Raw genomic sequence first — 16,119 nt, 5'->3', positions numbered from 1 at the left:
TATCAATGATAAAGTAGAATTAATTATTTTACACATTTCTCTTACGTGAATTTAATTAGATACATCTTAAATGGTGATGTCAAGGAGCCATCAGATTCCTGTGAAGGAATGCATGAACCCCAGTGGAATGTTATGTTACATGATAGAAATGCATGGCGACACTGCCTTGCTCCTTCCTAACATGTAGTGCTTTTGGTTTCTAGTTTGAACCCAAGCAGGTCAGATCCTGACAGTAGATTTTTGGAGGGGCTTCCATTCCTGACCTGTTCAGGGCTAGCATAAGTTAATACATATGTAAAGCTGCTGTCTAAATTTAAGGTGGGATGATGCCACAGGTACCTCAATTGAGCACATTCTGAAGAACATTAACCTTGCCTTTGTGTAATTGTGATTTAATGTACAATTGAAGTAATCATTGTATTATTTTTAACTTTTTATTGATTCTTTGTGAATTTCACATCGTGCATGGCCTTCGGGGCAACATGGATGTCAATTCAGAGCCCAGTGGCAGCAGGGCCATTAACCCAGACATGGCCCCCAGCAGCAATCAGGGCCAGATGTCACCATGGTCATGGGTGGTGGCACAGGAATCCTCCGTTTGCATGGCACCTGAGGGGCTCATCCCTTGGACATCAGTTTGGTCACAGGTGTTCATACAGACTCCTTCCTGGTGTCCACAGGACCCTCAGTGGTAACAGGAGCCATGGACATCAACACAGACCCCTACAGCTGCATCAGGGTCACAGACCAAGTCATGGCCCTTGGCAGTATCCCGGGCCCAGATACCGCCATGGCCCTTGGTGGCAAGCCCAGCATTTATCACCGCCCATTCCTCACTGCACTCACCTCTTCAGATCTGCCTCTTTTCCCAGCATAAGAATCAGTCTGCCTCTCTCTCTCCCATTTAACCACCATGTTGGTACCCAAATGGCTGGTACCAGAGGCTCAAGGGTGAAACTCTTCTTGTCCCAGATCTAGAGACCTGGGGAGGAGCTTTGCTTGTCTTCCTGAGTCTGCCAGACCTAGAAATGTCCAGTGGTCCACGGGTGAAATTCTTTCAACCTGGAGACCTGGGAGAGATCTGTGCATGTCCTCTGGAGTCCTGTGTGTATGTATAGACACTGTATAAATGTGTGTGCCATGGCATGTATGTAGAACTTAGGTGACAACTTGTAGGAATCAATTGTCCCCATCATGTGGCTCTCAAGGGTGGCACTCCAGATGATTAGACTTAGGGTTAGGCAACTTATCCACAAACTATCTCACTAGCCCAATAATTGCTTATGAAGAAATTATCTCAATATTTTCCTTGATTTTGTGTTGAAAGAGTGAGGACAACTTTCTTTTCAAAAACCCATCAGCACTAAGATAGGAAAGACATTGATAGGCTGCAGTATTCTTTCAGCAAATGTGACATAAACTGCCTTGTAAAGTTGCTAATTGTTTTGCCATTTTCCAGTTCTGGAAAAGTTTGAAGATATGTCCAAAAATCCACATTCTTTCCAGTAATAGAATCTTTGGCAAAACTGACACTAAAATGCAAAGCTCATCAGGGTTTATAGAAGAGGATTATTTAAATTTACTTTTAGCAATCTGCTTCCAGTTCCTTTCTTACCACCTTGAACTTGCTAAGGCAAACACATAATTCCTACGAATATTTTTACATCTTAGTGTGAAACTGTAGGTACATAATTGATGATAGTCCTCAGTTTCTCACCTGTCTTAACTCTGGGTTTTGTGTTAAAAAGGAAGACAACAGGGTCGCGGGTGTCACACAAAATGCAGAGTTGCATGTGATAATTGTATTTTTTACATTTGAGAAATTTATATACAAATATGATGACATTCAGTCCCATTTTTTCCCCTCTGGGTCTCCTCATATCAACCTCAACACCTCCTGTTCCTAACTTCATGCCTTTTTCATTGTTTATTTGATAACTCACTGAGTCTAAGCAGTCCTGTCCATAAGTGGCATGGGTGTGAGGCCATCTACTGTAGTATGAGAGAGAAATCTTTCAGTGACCACACCTTCAAAGAATGATTTTCCCTTCCCCAGCTGCTTGCTCTCTTTCTAATGTTTCTACTATGATAAAACACCACAACAAGGCATGTTTTTTTTTTTTAAAGATTTATTTATTTATTTATTTATTATGTATACATTGTTCTGTCTATACATATCCCCACAGGCCAGAAGAGGGCACCAGATCTCATTACAGATGGTTGTGAGCCACCATGTGGTTGCTGGGAATTGAACTCAGGACCTTTGGAAGAGCAAGCAGTGCTCTTAACCTCTGAGCCATCTCTCCAGCCCACGACAAGGCATCTTATAGAAGAAAGCTTATTTTGGGCTTCTAGTTTCGGAGAATTAGTGTCTATGACCATCATGTCAGGGAACAGGGCAGCAGGCAGGCAGGCATGGCATTGGAGCTGTGCTAGAGCAAAACCACAAATCAGGTTGATATACCTTCATAGGTAAATTTCCAAGATTTATTTTAAATAAGTTGCCATAAAACCTTTGAACAATATTAAACTTTTTCTTGCTTTGTTTGTTGATTCCAGTCAAGAATTACTGGTATTCTCTCCCATGAGGGCTTAAGAATCTGTAAAGAAGAAGCGGCAGGAAGAATGTAAGAGCCAGAGGAGGCAGATTACTCCAAACAAACAATATCTCCCTAACACTATCAGATTAATACACACAAGAACTTAACAGAGATTGTGGCAGCACTCACAAGAGCTGGAAAGGTTCAACCAGACAAAAACCCCAGAATGGAGAAAGGGAAGTAGACACAAAGTCCCACCCCAACCAAGAAACTATTTGTACTTGATACTTGCTGGGAAAAGGAAGTCAGTTTCCTTAAATTTTCCAATAGAGTGTCACTTGGGTAAAACAATCACATTCTAGGGAGGGCTCCATGCCAAGGAGTAGTTGGCCAACACGAAATAGACTCCATGGTTTTTTTGTAAGGCAGTGAGGGAATGGTTTTATTAAAATAACAGAAGCAAGGTGCCAGGAACAGCACACAGCAGGACACTATTTTTATGAATGCAAAGTGGAGAAGGAAGCTGATATTTAACTACGAAGTTTAGTGCCTGGTGTATTGTAGGCACTTGATAAATATTAAATGAATCATCTGGGCTACAAAAGCTAGGATAAGGGTATGTTCACATTCATGGAAGAATATGAAGACACAGGGGGTTGGAAGGCAGCTGGGGTGGAGTAGCGGAGGGGAAAGCATGTCATGTGAGAGGTCTGGGGAGACATTCTATCTTAAACAATGGGAGCTCTACCTCCAATTTCTGTTAGACACAACAAAAGACATCTTGATAAAGCTGGAAGCATATTTTGGAGGATTCAAGGCACTGCAGTTATGGTATGGGGGAAATGGATTACATTTTTTTTTTAACCTTAAGTTTTCAGTCAGTAGCTATAGAAATAGTTTCTGGAGAAATATCTAACTCAACTCATTCTGAGTATCTGAAAGATTACTCGAAAAAGGCCTCTAGCATTCTCTGTGGGTGCATTTTTTTGTGAAGATATAAGTCTATGGAATGAAAAGAAATTTTTCCTATGCCTATATAATTTGCAGGTTTGGAATGTTTTGATGTTGGTGATTCACTGAGCTGTGGCTAATGTTACACAGGGCTGCCTGTGTTTGCTGGGACCAAAAAGATTGTAGGATTACTGTAATTGAAAAGAGAACTAATAATGGAATACACTAAGCAATAATGCCAAGATGGATTTAAATATTTCTTGTTTCCCATTTCTAATTATACAGTTGTCATTTCTGCTTAATTTTAGAATGCTCATGGCATGATTTAACAGTGTGTTTAATTTTCCTACTATCATACTCTGAGGATACAGATTAAGGGTTTCTGTTTCTATTTTCTCAGAAGTTCCTTATTTTCACTTTAATGTGCAAAATGGTGATATTTATTTTTAACTTTAAGATTAAGCAAATGAATTGAGCATTAAACTCATGATATTAGAAGTTGATATATATTTTATGCTATTTTTAAATAAGAAGGAGAATTTTAAATATGCTAGGGGTCACACATATTAATGAAAAAAATTGTATTTTAAGATATGTTTAAACTTTAGCTTTCAGTAGTGTATTATTTAGGAAAATGATTGGATTAAAATTCCACTCTTTCTAGTCAATATATTGCTTGATTGTCTTCGTTATTACTGTGTGACTACTTGTATTTAACTAATAGCTTATTTTGGCTTTATCCTTTCAATGTCCTGAAACTTTCAGGATACTCAATACAGCGGCTCCCTATAATGACACTGCCTCATTAGCTTGATGCATTTGAGCTTACATACTAATAAGGACAGTCACAGGAAAAAGTACTTTATTCCATTTTTCCCTCGGTGCTCCCTTTAGAAATAAGAACATTTGCCACTAGTGAATGTGGTAGCTCAAATGTAACCAGAGGAAAAGCTCGGAAAAAGGCACAGATGGTCTCATTGCCCTCCAGAGGGACACTTGTCTGTTTCAATGGTGCTTTCTCCCTGCTTTATCTACCTGTTTCCACAGCATAAAAATTCATTTTGCAGGTAACACTTCCACAGACATAATTAACATCAAGGCTGTGATCTCTTAGTGTGGGCAGATGAGGAGTTACTCAGCTAAAAATAGGCCTGAAGTTTCCACATAACCTTGCACCCCTTTCAATTAAGAGATATTCCTGCAAATTGTGGCAGTGTGCAGGTGTGTATTTACCTGCCTTCTTACCTCAGCCATTGTGATGTGTCATGAATCACACTACCCACTTTGGGGTTCATTTTTATTTTATTTTATTTTATTTTTCTGCTGGAGAGAGGGTATGGACCTCTCAGAGAAATCCTAAATTGGATTTTCTGGACCATAACTGACATTGATGGTTTTGTCTGTACGAGAGTTTTCTTTTTCCACGGTGGAAGCTTTCATTTGTTAGAAAGCCATGTCAAAAGAAGAGGAGCGATTCATGCTAGTGTATCTGAAATGTAATGTCTATTCAATCCCACTGAAAATACTTTCTGAACACTCCTATGTAGATTTGCAACCCCCAGGAAGGCAGCAATTTTAAGCAGACAAGTAAAGACGCCGATCTCTTTCAAAAGTTTCACTGACTAGGAAAGAGATGGGACTTGATTGGAGACTTGCTTTCAGTGTCTTAGTTCATCACTAGGCTTGTTTTTTTCCCTCATTTTTAGAATGTTAACTTTACTATTTCCATAGAACAACAAGCATCTAAAAGCTTTAGCTACAGCAACTACAAACCCCGTGATACCAGCCTTTCATAAGAGCGGTACATTGGGAGACTGCAAACCAATGAAATTTAATTCATTCCTCAAAGTTTTAATGATATTTTTAAAGGACTGAAATATAACAAAGTTGACAAGGGAGAAACATGTCTGTTAAGGAACAATATGCTGCTTTTTTTTTTTTTTAAGCTCTCTATAGTTTCCTGATGTTAAAGGGAAATGGATAGGAAGGAGGTGAATGAGATACCCTAGTCGTGGAGTATCTGTGTCCACTAAAGGAGCTGCTGTGACTGAATGACAAAGTAACAAACTAAAGCTACATTTGCACTTTCCTCTCACCACATGCTTCCTAGCTTCACTGATTAGGAAATTCACCTGCTCCTGCTCACTTTACCCGGAACCTGTTATAAGTAGTCATATGTTGCAGAGGGCTCTGCCGCATCCTTGTTCTGAGGTTCAAGGTCTGGCATGTGTTCAGTGCTCAGTCATGTGAAAAGTTGCATTCAACTGTAAGGAACAGTATGGTTTCAGAAAGGATGGCATGACTGTTTGGATTCTGTGTATTTTTTCATAAATTCAAGTATCTTTATTTGCAGACAACTATGATTTTATATTCAAGTGACCCTAATAATTCCACCTTAAAAACTCCCTGCAGCTGATAAGTACTTTCAGCAAAGTAGCAGGATATAAAATTAATACACAAAAATCAGAAGCCTTTCTATATATAAGTGACAAACAGACTGAGAGATAAGTCAGTGAAACAATACCTTCCACAACAGTCTCACAAAATTTCTAACCAGGCAAGTGGAAGGCTTGTATGAAAAAAATGTTTAGACATTGAAGAAGATAGAAGATGGGAAGATCTCCCATGCTCATGGATTGGTAGGATTAACGTAGCAAAAAATGGCCATCCTACCAAAAGTCTATGAACATTTCAATCTACCACTAAAGAAAAACTAAAATGACAAAACAGGACTTTATGTTCCTATTTTATTGTTCATATGACAAATTAAAATGACCTCCAAAATGTTGGAAAAAAAATGAGCAAACTCATTCATTTAGAGTTACTCCCTCCAAAATGGCAATTGAAGGATTTAATTTATTTTTTATAAATTTAAACTATATATAAACTAGCACTACTGTTACTACTGCTACTACTACTACTACTAATTATTATTGTTATTATTATTATTAGTGTGTGTGTGTGCACATTATTCCATCACTCCTGGAGGTCAGAGGACAACCTTGGGGAGTTGTTTCTCTCCCTTCACCTTTACTTGAGTGCTGGGAATCCAACTCATGTCATTGTATTTGCAAGGCTCATACTTTTTCTCACTGAGCCATTTCACTGTCCAGAACGAAGGCTTTAGAAGTAGGATTTAGAAACAGGATGTGTATTACTTAAGCAAAAGGAAGGATCAGACATTCTTTAAAGCAGTGGGTACTGGTTATAAACCTCAAAGTTGTATTGAATTTAGCCCTCAGTTAAAAAGCAACTGTAAAACCTTTAATTGGAATTCAGAGAGATAAGAAGCACCCACAGTAAATAGATCTGTGAAACTAGCCGCATTATTTAACCAGACTGGTTCCAAGAAAATCGTTCTTTCAAAAGTGCCCTCACAGTACATCAGGGCATTTTGTCCTGGGGCCTGTCCTCTTATAGTCATTAATGTTGGAGAGACATACACACTAAGGAAATGTGAACAATTATCGGAGGGTGGTCCAGATGGTTGTGAGGAGCAGGGGTGGAGAGGATTACTCTTTAGGGATAATAAAGACAGTGAATAAAAAGAGATCCCACTCATTAGCAAAAAGAAAAATTTAAAGCAAGGGAAATAATTAAAAAACATGGAAGGAAAAGTAAAAGGAAGTTGAGGTCAGTTTTAGAGAGGTTATGTGAGACTCTCTCCATGACCACACTTAGAGAAGATTGTCTTATATTTGATTTGTGTATGTGAACAAATGTATAAGAGTTTTTATTTTGGAGATTATAATATAATTACATCATTTCCTCCCTCTAAGCCCTTCCATTTACCCCTCTCTTTCAAATTCATGGCTTCTTTTTCACCTACTGCTGTAATATTTATATATGTACATGTGTATACATATAAATTTCTAAATATAACCTGCTTGGTCCGTATAATGTTCCTTGTGTGTATCTTTTCAGGGTTGACCATTTGGTATTGGATAACCAATTGGTGTGCCTTTCCCTTGGGAAGACTATTTCTCTCAGCATTCCATAGTTGCTTGTAGGTCTTTGGTTAGGGTTGAGGTCTTTTCCTTGTCCACTTTTGCTCATCTGTTGGTATCATCCTTATTCAGCTCATATTTAGGCAGTCGTATTGGTGAGACTTAATGGGCATAGCCATTCACAGAAGCTATGTGATCCTTTGGCTCTTAGAATCTTTCTTTGTCCTCTTCTACAACGTTCCCTGAGCTTTAGGCGCAGGAATTTTTATATAAATGTATCTGCATTCTGGTTAGTTGTGCTTTTCTGTAATGGTCTCCATTGGTTGCAAAGAGAAGTCTCCATGATAAAGGATGAGGACTAAATTTATCTGTGGGTATAAGGATACATATGTAGAATGTACTTAGGGATTATGCTGGTTTGGTAAAGTGGTGGTTATGGTTGTAGGTTCTCTTCTAACATCCATGACTCCACCAGTTCTGAGTAGTTGGCTAGGTTTCCGCTACCAAGCATGATTTCCTGCTCGTTGAGAGGAAATTAGAGAACTGTTGCTTACCACCAAGGTACATGTGCCAATATGCTACCATTAGGGTTATGCTGCCATGCTGGTCAGTGTTGTGGTTTGTAGTTGTAATAGCTGGATAGGACATGAAAGCTAGTCCTCAAGGAGGAGGATTTCACATTACTTCTAGTGCTTAGCCTCTGGGCCCTGTGTCAGAACTGCATGGTGTCTTCAGCATTGGAGGCTTACCTTCCATCTGTGTAGGGCAACAAAGGGCAATAGCAATCCCTTCTCATCTTTTGGGAGTCTCTTGGCTAACCCTGGGCAAAGACTCAAAAGAGGGCTTCTCATTGTAACACAAATTGCTAAATGGTCTTATTAATAAAAAAAAAAAATTCTGGAGCCAGATATTGGGGTGAAAGCGAAAAGATCAGAGAAGTAGAACAAGCTAGCCACATTCTTACCTCTACAAAATCCTCAGCCTCAAGAGAGAGACTTCCTGTTTACTTAAGCCTTATATACCTTTCTGTGCCCTGCCATCTTACTTCCTTCCTAGTGCTGGGATTAAAGGCGTGTGTCTCCATGCCTGGCTCTGTCCCAGTGTGGCCTTGAACTCACAGAAATCCGGATGGATCTCTACCTCCAGAATGCTAGGATTAAAGGCGTATGCTACTACTGCCTGACCTCTCTGTCTAATCTAGTGGCTGGCTAGGTCCTCTGATCCTCATGCAAGTTTGTTAGGGTACACAATATATCACTACATTTCATGCCTGGTTTGGGGAAATTGTTAGGTGGTTTTTGGCTCTTGGAGCATTGTCAGCCCAGATAAAAAAAATTGTATTTAAACTGTATATGTATATTTACACACATAATTACAGGTGTTACAGTTTTTTAAAGGTAAAAAGTTAATAGTATGGTTGCTTATGACTTTTTCAAACATCTTTACTATTATTTTACCCTCTTCCTTCCTTATGTATTCATTTCCTTTCCCACTTCATAATTAGAGCCTTCCTTTTTCTCCTATTTCCAAGATTGGATCATTTGTACCCTGCTATTCCCCTTCCCTATACTCCAGCAATGGTCCCTTCTTACTTTCTTTCTTTTTTTTTTTTCAGTTACTCAAGGATATGTACTCACATCTGAAGATTTGGAGCTAGGAGCCTCTGATGAAAGAGAAAATTCAATGTTTGGCTTTATCTCTTTCTTCAAGGATTTAAAATTTTCATTGTACAGGTCCTTCATTTCCTTAGGTTTGTTCCTAAATAGTTCATTGCCATTGAGAATGGGAGTGTGTCCATGTTCTCCTTCTCTGTATGTCTGTTGTTGGTGTATAGAAAAGTTATTGATTGACAACAGCAAGCTGAATATGTACCCTGCAATTTGTTTATCATTGCAAGATGTAGTCTAGTAGAAGTTTTGGGATCTCTAATATATATATATAATTTGTATTTTCTAGTGTATGTATTACATATAGGATCTCATATAAGATATAGTATATATTATATATAGGACCTCATACACACATACATACATACATATATATGTATAAATATTCTAGTATCACCTTCTAATAGTTATACACACACACACACACACACACACACACACACACACACATATCCTAGTATCACTATCACCTTCTAATAGTTTGGCTTCTTTCCCTTTAATTTCTTTCTCTTACTCATTGCTTTAGTTATTACTTCAAGAACAATATTAACTAAGAGCAGGGATAATGGAGAGCCCTATCTTATTCCTGACTGTGGTGAGATTGCTTCAACTTTTTCTCCATTTGGGATGATATTGGCTGTGGGTTTCTCATACATAGTTTGTATTATGTTGAGGTATGTTTCCTCTAGCCCAACATGCTCTAGAAGTTTTATGATGAAGGCATGTTGTATTTTATCAAAGTTTTTTTGCATTTATTAAGATAATCACATGATTTTTATCTTTAGATTTGTCACATTTTGTTTGTTCATTTGCTTGTTTATTTTTGTCCTTAAGTTGAACCATCTCTGAATTACAGTGATAAAGCCACTTTGCCCTTTGTCATGGTTGAGGTGGATAATCTTTTTGTTGTATGTCTGTGTGTCTGTGTTCTGTTTGCAAGTATTTTATTGAACAGTTTTGAATCTATGTTCAGCATGGATATTGTTTTCTTTTGTGCCTGTGTGTTTTTATTTGTTTTTGGTGTTAGTATAATACTGACTTTATAGAAGGAGTTTGGGAGTGTTCTTCCTATTTCTCTTTTTCCTTCCTCCCTCCCTCCCTCCCTCCCTCCCTCCCTCCTTCCCTCCTTTGACCTAAAGGCAAAAATTAATTAATTAATGGTCAGCCAAATCATTATGAGACAAACAAACCTTCAAAAATACCATTGAGTTCATTTTGTATGAGCCATCTATTGCTGGGCATGAATCCTGTCCCTTAAGTGTGGTTTGTAAATCTAGTAAGACTCAGTTGTAGAAAACTTAATTTCTTCTTCACAAGTAGTTATCAATTAGAGATGTCTTCTAGGTTAGGGATAGAAGCTTATGTTCACTTCCCCTCTCAGCACTGGCACCCAGTCTGTCTTAGACCTGGCTTAGACCCTGTGAATGCTGTCATAGTCTCTGTAGCTCATATGTGAATCCATCCTATTATGTCTAGAGGACCTGGTTCCCTTGGTGTCTTCCATCCCCATTGGCTCTTACCGTCTTTCCACCTCTTCCTCTGTGGAGCCCCCTGCCCCAGGAGGTGGGATTATGTGGACATATCCCATTTAGGACTGAGTGTTTCAAGGTCTCTCACTTTGTCAGTTGTGGGTTTCTGGATTTTGTTTCTTGATCATGCAGTCAGCCTGTGTCTTTTTCTCTGGAGAATTGAGGCCACTGATATTTAAAGTTATTATTGAAATGTGTGTGTTAATTATGGACACTGTAGTGTTCATCTCTGGTGTTATTGTTTGTGTTTTGGTGGTACTTTTTGTTTGAATAATTATGGCTTTGTTTTTCTTTCCACAACCTCTCTGCTATGCTTGTTCTCTTCAGTCCTAAATACTGATTCCTTAGGTTTGACTTATGGGATATAATTTAAGGCTACTTATACTGCAGAAAGTTTTTCTTTCTTCTTCAATTTTCATGGATAGTTTTGCTGGATATGTTAGTTGAGCTGACTGTCATAGTTTTTTAAGGACTTGGAATTCATTGTTTCAGGCAATTTTGGCTCTCTAAGTTTCCATGATGCTATTCTGATGGGTTTTCCTATGTATTATTTGTGTTTTTTTCTTTAGGAGCTTTTAATATACTTTCATTGTTTATGTATACTTAATGTTTTACTTATGATATGCCATAAGGGATTATCTTTTCTGGCATTGTCTATTTGATGTTCTTCATGCTTCTTTATCTGTATGAATACGTTTTTCTTTAGTTTGGGGAGCTTTCCTTCTATGATCTTCTTGAAGGTCTGGTCATGGGATTGCTCTCCCTTTTCAAAGGTTTGGTCTTTTGACATGTCCCACATTTCTGGTATGCCCCTTTCATTTGTTTTTAATTCTTTCACCTTCCTTATTTTGTCTAGATCTTCTACTTTATCTTCAAGTCTTAATAGTCTATCTTCTACTTGATTCTTTTGACTTGTAAGGATTTCCATTGAGTTTTCTAGTTGAGTTATTTTTCTTGTGCACCACATTTAGTCTCCTTAGTTTCATTGAGCAGCTTCTTTGTATCTTTTTAAATTCCTTGAATTCTTTGATGAAGTTTATGATTGTTTTAAATTCTATGGCCTTGGGTTCATCTAAGTCATCCTCATTGGCAAACATTTCCACATGACTGGTAGGTTTTTAAAGAGAAGATACTGGCTTGAGCTTTCATGTTGTTATATTTGCAATGATATATGGGCACATGGGTGGGTTACATTTGTTAGTGCTAAGTCTGATATAGATATGGCTGGTTGGGTAGAAGGAAGGATGTACAGGGGAGTCAGCCCTAGGGGTTGGAAGTAGCCTGGGTAGAATGAAGTCAGGTGGACAAAGAGAGCTGAGCTGGTGTATAGGATGTGTGTCTTGATCCCAACCTGTACTGTGGGGATAGATCTGTCTGGCTGGAAAGTTTGAATGTGGTATAGGAGGAGCTTGTTGGTTGTGGAATAAGTAGGAAGAGTCCTGGAAGAGTCCTAGGGATTGGTTGATTGTAGACATGGGTGCTCAGACTAGGTTGGCTCACTGGATGTTGAGTTAGGAGTAGATCTGGTGGGTTGGTGAGAATATGTGAATGGGAAATGTCTCATGGAGCTAGACTCTGGAGAACAATGTAGGAGATTTGACTAGGTGGAGAGATTGGAAGTCGTACAGAAAATGCTAGAGAAGTAGCCTGTGGTTGGGGCAGGTTGTATGGGTCCTGGAAGAATTGTGTGTTAAATTTTTTTTGAATTGCTGGGTGGTGGTGGCTTACGCCTTTAATCCCAGTATTCTGGAAACAAAAGCAGGTGAATCACTATGAGTTCAAGGTCAGCCTGGCCTATAGAGCCGCGTCCAGGACAGTCACGGCTACACAAAGAAACACTGTCTCAAAACAATTTTTTTCATGAAAAGTTATGGCAGCATCAATCACTTAATTCTTGTTGTGATTTTTTCCTGACTTTTATTTTGTGGGTTTTTTACTTAAATACACACATTTCTATCTTTCTATTTTCCTTTCTCCCATATATAAGGAAGAAAATATATACATATATTTATATATATGGAATAAATATATACATATGGAAAAAAGGAAATTATATATGTGTATTTATACATATATAAATATATAATTAATACACTTGGTATATATACAACTTGGTATATATACATATGTGTATATATTAGATAGTATATGTTTCTTTAATATTTCCCTGTTGTATTCATTTGCTTTCAAATATATGTCATATAATGATACATCTAGTAAAAAAATTATCCAAATGATGGTAATCAAGTATAAGTTCTCTTTAGGGGACACTATGCCAAGCTCTGTTCCCTCCTTTTAGTCATACAATATCTTTTGAGATAGATAATCCCTGTGGCTATTGCATGTTTATTAATTTCTGTGCCTAGCATACTATAGCTCTTTCTAATATACAAGACAATTTTTTATTTTATAATTTAATTTAATTTCACATATCAGCCACGGATTCCCTTGTTCTCCCCCTCCCACCTTTCCCTCAGCCCACACCCCATTCCCATCTCCTCCAGGGCAAAGACTCCCCTGAGGATTGAGTTCAACCTGGTAGATTCAGTCCAGGCAGGTGCAGTCCTCCTCTCAGGCTGAGCCAAGTGTCCCTGCATAAGCCCCTGGTTTCAAACAGCCAACTCATGCACTGAGTACAGGACCCGGTCCCACGGCCTGGATGCTTCCCAAACAGATCAAGCTAATCAACAGTCTCACTTATCCAGAGGGCCTGATCCAGTTGGGGGCTCCTCAGCTGTTGGTTCATAGTTCATGTGTTTCCATTCATTTGGCTATTTGTCCCTGTGCTTTTTCCAACCTTGGTCTCAACAATTCTTGCTCATACAAACCCTCCTCTTTCTTGATAATTGGACTCCTGGAGCTCTACCTGGGGCCTGGCTGTGGATCTCTGCATCCTATTCCCTCAGTCATTGGATGGAGTTTCTAGCACGACAATTAGGGTGTTTGGCCATTGAGAGCATCAGGAGAAGCAAAAGTACTGTGATGAAAATTTTCAATATTAGGCCCTTTTATAGAGTTATGTAAATCTGACCCCTGGCAGGAACCATGTGACTTCTTTGGGGAACAATGCTTGAGAATAGCATGATTGGCTCTCCTTGTGGCAAAACCCTGGAGATCCTAACTCACCTGGCAAGGACCTGTGAACAGTTCACTGCCTAATTCTGGGCATGATGCGGAGAGCATGTGTGTTATATGCTCTTCATGCTTTCACCATGCTAGCCATGCTGTTGGCCTGAATGAGTCATGAAGTAGGTCATGAAGTTTAATATTATGTATTTGTACAACTGTTCTGAAAAGAATGATTTAAAACACAAGAGTTTTAAAGAAATGCAGTTAGCTGGGTGGTGGTGGCGCAAGCCTTTAATCCCAGCACTCGGGAGGCAGAGCCAGGTAGATCTCCGTGAGTTCGAGGCCAGCCTGGTCTATAGAGCGAGATCTAGGACAGGCACCAAAACTACACAGAGAAAACCTGTCTGGAAAAAACAAACAAACAAAAAGCTGTTAAATAGATGGTATCAAGAGTTAATGGGAACATTCAAGGGACATTGAATGAAGCAGAATCATAGAAACTTACAGCTCCCTCATTTCTAATAACTGTGCCAATACCCTAAGGAGTTAAGACAGATAGGCATAAGGACAAGAGACAAGCAACACCAACTAATAAGAGTAAGTTTTCAGGTTATGTTGCCTATAGGATGAATGGAAAACTCTGGTATATCCCCAGAGGGGACAAAATGTAGAATGGATTGATCTAGCTTTGGCTATTGAGTTGGTCCTGAGAACCTAGACCCTCCTAGATATAAATATTAGCTACAAGGGACAAAACTGTCTCTCACTTTGCATGATGCTGTAACTGCATGTGTTGGCAACTGGGCACACTGTTCTACCTGTAGGTGTGCCTAGTTAGAAAAGTTCCTTTGAAGCTTGCAAGACTGCTTATGCTTCTGACGATAGAGATATAGATCAAAAAGGGGATGGCAACCAGTGGGAGAGTTGGGAGATGGAGGGGGAAAGAGGCAAGGAACAAACTGGCAATTATTGTAACCATTTTTAGAAACCTAGGAAGTAAGAGTTGGTTGTAAAACTGTTCATGCAAACCACTGAAACTGTTTGAGATGGCTCAAGCTATCTGGACTCCACAATCGGTCTCAGGTCCATGAATCTGTCTGGAGCAAGGCTTCCACAAGACCCCTGTGCTGATATTTAGTTGACACAGAATTTTAGAGTGTTCTTCATTTTGGTCAGAGAATATTCTCCCCAGTAACACAAGCCTTGTTTTCTTTTCTGGATGCTGTGATAAAATATTGTAACAAACCAATTTGAAAGAGGAAGGAATTATTCTGGCTCATATTTCAGGCATATAGTCTATCACAGTGAGGAATTTAAGGCGGCAGGAACTTGAATCAGCTGGTCATTCTACACCCACAATCAGGAAGTGATCAATGGATGCTTTCTGCTATTCAGTTTCATTTATTCTCTTACAGAGTTCAGAATCTGGGAATTGTGCCACGGGAAGTGAACAAGCCAGTCTTCTCACTTCAGTTATTACAGTTAAGATAATCCCATCCTAACACAATCCCAGAGTCTCCTAGATAATATTCAGTTCTTTCAAGTTGACAACACTGACTATCAAAACATATTTTATATATGGAATTAATATTGAAGAAAGGGAATATTCTGGTTAAATTAAGTTGGATCACACATATATAACATCAACCCAAATTTATTCATATTGTTATGTAAATTCTTGGGAGGGCCATGATGAGATGTATTTGATTAGAGATTTGGAAAATTTAAATTTTGGCCGAGTGGTGGTGGCACATGCCTTTAATCCCAGCACTTGGGAGGCAAAGGCAGGCAGATCTCTGTGAGTTGGAGGTCAGCCTGGGCTACAGAGTGAGTTCCAAGACAGGCTCCAAAGCTATACAGAGAAACCCTGTCTCGAAAAACCAAAAAATAAATAAATAAATAAATAAATAAATAAATAAATAAATAAATAAATAAATAAATTTTGTTGCTTTTTTAATTGTTAAAATGAATAATAGAATGGAAATTGTACAGAAAGTCTTGTGCAGTGAGTGAGAGTTTTTTCTTGCTGGAGTGGGAGTGGGATGTCAAATACTGAATATTCCCTTTGATATTGGGTGTACAACATACACAACCTTTCAATCTATAATCAGTAAGTATGTGCTTCCAACCAGATAACTACATTTTGAACATAGATACAATATTTCTTTGTTTATGGTAAATACATGGCATAGTCTGTGTTATAGACAACTTCCTGATTCTGTTTCTTGTGTACAGCCAACTTGGTCAAATAAAAAAAAAGGGTACATGAAAGCTAGTTAAATCTGTTTTCTGTGGCTTCCAAATGTAGTAACTTGTGTTAGAATCATATAAATATAGGAAAGACACACACAGTAGACTTTCTTGGGAAAGAATTTTGTATAGCTTTGATCAAAACTTAGTTCTGAAGCCTCTAAGT

The sequence above is a fragment of the Peromyscus leucopus genome, chromosome 14 (genome assembly GCF_004664715.2).
Source record: "Peromyscus leucopus breed LL Stock chromosome 14, UCI_PerLeu_2.1, whole genome shotgun sequence".
NCBI lineage: Eukaryota > Metazoa > Chordata > Mammalia > Rodentia > Cricetidae > Peromyscus > Peromyscus leucopus.
Note: the sequence above shows the minus strand (reverse complement) of the source record.